Genomic DNA, 5,627 nt, shown 5'->3' with positions numbered 1-5,627 from the left:
ATGCAAAATCTAATCAATGCCTACTATGTAGGAACCTCAGCTGAAGTAAAAGCAGTCATAGCCGAATGGGAAGGGGAGTTAAATGCCAATATAGAAAACGAAGAAATTCCTATAGCAAAATGGGAGCCTATAATTCAGGATCCAGGCCATACCCGAGGTTGCCAAACATTGTTTAGGCAGACCATCCAGCAATATTGGGTAATGAAAAACTTTTTGGCTAAAGCAATGACAACTTACAAGGATAGAGAAGAGCCAGAAGTGGACAGACAAGCAGAACCAAGCCTAAAAGATCTCCAGAAGGAGATCCAGTCAGTTCAAATGTAGCAATATCATAACAATCTCTGCTTGAAGAGAATGGAACAACAGATCTAGACACTGCTACAGAGTGAAGCACCTGGGTCAAGTGCGAAAGACCCAGCTCCAGTAGAATCCTCAGATGAATGAAGCAGAAGTCCAGCTAGTAAAATTTTGTTATTATGTCGATTAGCATTTACTTTTTAAGTATGAAGCATATAGTAGATAAAGTAGCAAATGCAGCATGGATGATAAGAATTAAACTGTTTAAATTTTGGATAGCTTTTGATGCAGATAGGTGGCCAAGAGACATGGTTTCCTGTGCGCAGATTGAGGCATCAGTAGTATTTTGAAAACCATATTTGACTATATGTTTATGAAAAAATAATAAAAAAAGGAACAAAAAAATATCAAATTTTAAAATTGTATTTAATAATATTAATAAATAGTTCATAAAAAAATTTTAATGATTCCCAAAATTTTAATGTTCATACAATATTTGTAAAAAGTGTTGAGAAAGTTAAACATATAAATTTTCAATAACAAAAATATCTTACCAATACAGTTGAATTGAAGAAACCCTTAAAACTAATATAATAAAAATAAAAATAATTAATATTAAATTTTAAAAATTAAAAATAATAAAATAACATAATATCATGAAAAAAGTTATAAGTAAAAACTATGTTATAATCTAATTCAAGATTAATCATCATCCATAACTATAAAAATTATTGAGAAATGGAAAAAAACATCACTATCCATAACTATAAAAATCATTGAGAATTTAAGAAAATATCATTATCCATAACTATAAAATTATTGAGAATTTAAGAAATTGTTTGCTATTAAATAAAAACTTAATAGCAACCTAAAAAACTTAGAAAATATTATTAGAATATTATATATATATAAACTTTACTTCATTGTTTCTAAATAAAATTCACGATTTCATGATTTATATTTTATTTTAAAAAGTTATAAAAAGGAAGGAAAAATTTAATGATAAATGATAAAATATAATATGTTTTAAATTATAAAATATGAAAATAAGATATGTTTTATAGTGAGTGGAAGTGGAATGGATGCACTGTCATTGTTTGACAAATTGAAATATTACTTTACTTGTAAAAATAGATAATATCGTATAAATAATATCACGCGGTATGTACCGACAATTTTTTCGAGTCTGAAATTTGGCTGGTAAACATCTCATAGATTTTTTGTTAAGAAAATTGTATCACACTTTCTGATTATAATTACACTCCCAGACAAAAACACGGATTTGGCGAGAACGATTCAAAACCTGTCAACGATGACAACCATTCATGAAAATTTGATCCATTCTCCTATGCTAGGGATCCCATGGTTGACAACGAATAACATATAATAACCAGGGGGTGCGGCTGCAGAAGTAGGAGGAGCCATTACAGTAGCGACGTGCGTCTTCTCTTTTATCATATGACCAGTAGCTCTAAGTTGAAGCATTCTCTGGCTCATTGAAAAACCATGGGTTGTGAAAGGAGGAGCATATATATTAAACTCGATCCTTATATCCTCCTCGGAATTATTAAAACCTCGAACAGCTCTGTTACAGTCAATTAAGAATTCGACCGTGAAATTGGAGCCGTAGGCAACAGAGGAGCGTGGTGCTTTAACTGAAGCAATAACAGGCCGAAGATTCTTATAAGCCATGTCTAAATAATAAGGGCTGTAGGCTTCTAGACGAAGCTCAGTGGGGAACTTTTCTCCTGAGAAGATATAACCAACATGGGGATTCGAACCCCCGACCAAAACCCTTCCATCACGAAGTATATTGGCAGTGGAATGATATAGTCTGGCAATAGCAGAAGGGGCTAGTACAGAGAATCGGGAGCCGAGGGTTTCATTTGGTCTGTAAAGAAGTGGGGAATAAGAAGGATCGATAGCAAGCTCCCAACCAGCGCTACCCTTCTGAGCTCCATTGATGATCAGGATTTCTCCGTTGGGAAGAATGAGCATGTCTGGCATAACCCTCGGCTTGGGCATTTTCTCCATAGACCATCTAGGGTTTCGGTCTGTAATGACTATTCTGCCACAGTTATTGAGAGCATTCGTGAAATTGCCAGATTTCGATTTATTGTAAGCATTCTCTGGTGCACCTCCACATATTAAAATTTCTACTGTTTGGAACGAGTTTGCGTAGTGAAGTGGCAGCATCACTGATGACCCAGTTGAAGGGTAATTCCTGGCTCCTCCTCCTGGCATTCTGGGGAATTCTTTCACAACTCTGTTTTTCTTGTAGTTTAAAAGAATTGAGTCCTTGTTGGCAAAGATGAACAGGTTTCCATCTGATGACAGATGCAAGAAAGGGTACAGATTGTTCTCTGAAAATGGAGCATAAGTCTTTTGGAGGAATGGCAGTCTGTAAACTCCTTCCCGGGATGACCTCTTTGGAACAAACTCATAAGAGAAAGCTTTTCTGCCTCCAACCACAATGACTCTGTTATCAGGGAGTATTTGATTGGATGCATACCAGCGTCTATCCTTGAGCTTCTGGGCTTTGGACTCATGCCAATCACAGAGGGTTTTATTTGTACTTGAATACTTACAAGGGGCAAAGTATCTAATGGTCTTGTCTCCATCATTGTACCCCCCTGTTTGAACAAGAGTACCATTTGCTGCAAATGCTCCTGAAGAACACCAAGTATCAGATAATATCATAAGAGGCCTAATGGTGTTGTTGGCTACATTGTATTCTATGGAATGAGCCCAACAATCATGTTTAAGCACCAGGTCATTTGGATCATTTCTGCAACGGTGTCCCTCTAGCAGAAGCTTAGAGGGTCCAAAATCTGTGCGGTCGAACATCACCACTGTGTCAAGATAGGTCGTGGCCATATGCATGGCTGACACTCCTCCATTTTGCACCTCCACTTTCCATGTTCCTGGTAACACCTTGATCTCAATAAGTGGACATGATGGATGTTTTGATCTCTGTGCAGTCCATATGAATAACAGGATGGAGAAGAGGAACAGTCTGATGTTCCTGCTGCAACTTCCCATGTTTTGGATTCTGATTATTACTGCTTGTTATAGTCAGAGTAACAAGGTGTATATACAGCTCAGTATCTATAAGATATGGAATATAGCATTAATAAAATAAAATGAAACTAAAATTAAAATCAATTAAAAAAACATAGTAATAATAAAAATAAATCAATGCACTACACCTTTCTTTACTTTCCTTTCAATTATTCTAAATGCTTTATAAATATAGGATTGATATAAATCTATAATAGTATATAAATATTAAAAACAACATGTATGAATAGTAACAATACCAAGGAGAAGCTTAGGACTACCTGAAACAGATTCAATGGCAAAAGCACCAGTGGCCCAACAGAATGATTAAGTATGCAGCAAAATCCGAAACAACTTGGTATAATTGAACATATTTTGATTGCTACACAGTGGGTTTCTAAGTATGTATTTCTAAGTTATTCCACTCTCCAACAAACAATTACAACAGAGGCAAGGAGGTTGCAATTATTTGTATATTAATCCTTCCTATTTTTACAGGTTTTGAATGGCTGATTCTTTCGTAGTCATGACCAATCAGTGCGCGAGATCTACGTTCCTCCAGATTTATGTTCCTTTTGTTTAAAATCTGTGAGTTAGTCAGTGCAGTCAATCACCAGATTGATTAAAGGTTTCCATTTTGTGTGGTGCAGCCACTAATGGCAACCAGAAACAGCTTATTGATTTGGAAACTAATAAAATTTTGGAAACTGCAAACGGAATCAGAAAATAATGAAAATTGGAAACTGCCAAATCCCTATCAAATTTAGAAATTGAATATTGTTAAACAAGTCCCATCACCAATTCCGGTCTTTGGAGTTTTGGTGTTTAGAATCTATTTGCAAATAGTCTTGGCAGTGTATAAAACTCTGGAAGCCTCACCCATACCCCAGTGTAGGAAAATACAAGTACATGAAAACCTCCCATCACCAATTCTGGCCTTCTGAGTTTTGGTGTTTAGAATCTATTTACAAATAGTCTTAGCATGTTTAAATCTCTGGAAGCCTCACCCATACCCCTTATTGTAGGAAAATACAAGTAATATAAGAACCAATCCCATCACCAACTATGGCCTATAAATTTGCTACAATCCTGCAACTCCAATTACCTCCTCTTTTGAGCTGGCTAATAAATATTGCATAAAGCTTACCTGCCCCCCGGACTTATCAGGCTGCCACCTTCTTCATTGGGATTTTGCATCTGTTCTTCCAGGGACCGGGGTATTGTTAGACAGTCCTAAATGATTCATTTGATCGAATATTCATATACTGTTTATATGAGGATTATTTTTCTGATAATTTCTTTTTCGGAAAATTGTAGTTTTCACATTCTTATGCTAATGTAAGAACTGTAAAAGTTTATCAGAGAATCAGATCTCATATTTATCTGTTTTTCTTTTCGGAGAATCACTACGTACTTATTTGATATTCATACCCGGTTTAAATCGGGATATTTTTACTGATGAGCTTTTTGAAAAAGTATGAGTTTCACCTTCTTATTTCACGGTAACTACTGTAAAAGTTTATCAGAAACTCACATCTCATATTTATGGGATTTTTGTGGTTCATCTGATCATGTTAATCATAAAAGCAAAATAACTAAACGAAAGGCTTTAAAAGTATTTACACAAATCATTGGATCTACAGTGAAACCAAAAACTAGTTTAAAAAGGGGGAAAATCAAGAAAAAAGAAAAATCTAGGCGTTGCAGAAAAGGAACATCTAATAAAAAGTCATTGGCTACGCCAACAGAGTAATAAGTATCAGTTTTATGACAAAAGCTAACTCATGTTATCTCTCTTCCGTAGGTGTTTTCTACTTAGCGTAGCTGTTTTGACTTCATGCAGAAATAGAAGGGAGAAATAAAAGGGAGACTACAGTTTAAAAATCTAACCGGCAGGAAAAGAAAACTCAGGAAAAAGCATTTCAATACTCGAACAGAGTATCAGTTTTACCCAACGTTAATTGAGAGCGGAAGCAGAGAGCCGAAGGGAGCGATATTTTCAAAAGCTTGAGTGGGCGTGGAAGCTGTCGTAATATTTTCAAAAGCTTTCGGTTTGAAAGTCAATAAGAGTGAATTTTTATATAATAAATATTTTTAAATATTTTGATGCATATATGTGAACAAAAATATGTAAAATTAGATATATAAAGCATAAAAATCTGGATTACATTATATAACATCAATCATTTAGAAGTTATAATCTTCATTAACTACGTCCACACAAGTTACAAGTTCTCATTTGAAAGTCAATAACAGCGAATTTTTATATA

General features: G+C 34.8%; 1 pseudogene; it reads right to left on the bottom strand.

Moving 5' to 3' along the window:
- Positions 1–1,566: 1,566 nt before the first annotated feature.
- On the bottom strand, positions 1,567–3,339 carry LOC149228077 (aldehyde oxidase GLOX pseudogene; annotated as a pseudogene).
- Between the last annotated feature and the right edge of the window lie 2,288 nt (positions 3,340–5,627).

The sequence above is a fragment of the Pinus tabuliformis genome, chromosome J, assembly GCF_031772625.1.
Source record: "Pinus tabuliformis cultivar Carrire ecotype Pingquan chromosome J, CPIR1, whole genome shotgun sequence".
In the NCBI taxonomy this organism is placed as follows: domain Eukaryota; kingdom Viridiplantae; phylum Streptophyta; class Pinopsida; order Pinales; family Pinaceae; genus Pinus; species Pinus tabuliformis.
The sequence above is the reverse complement of the archived record's forward strand: the minus strand, read 5'-3'. Positions and strand labels throughout refer to the sequence as shown.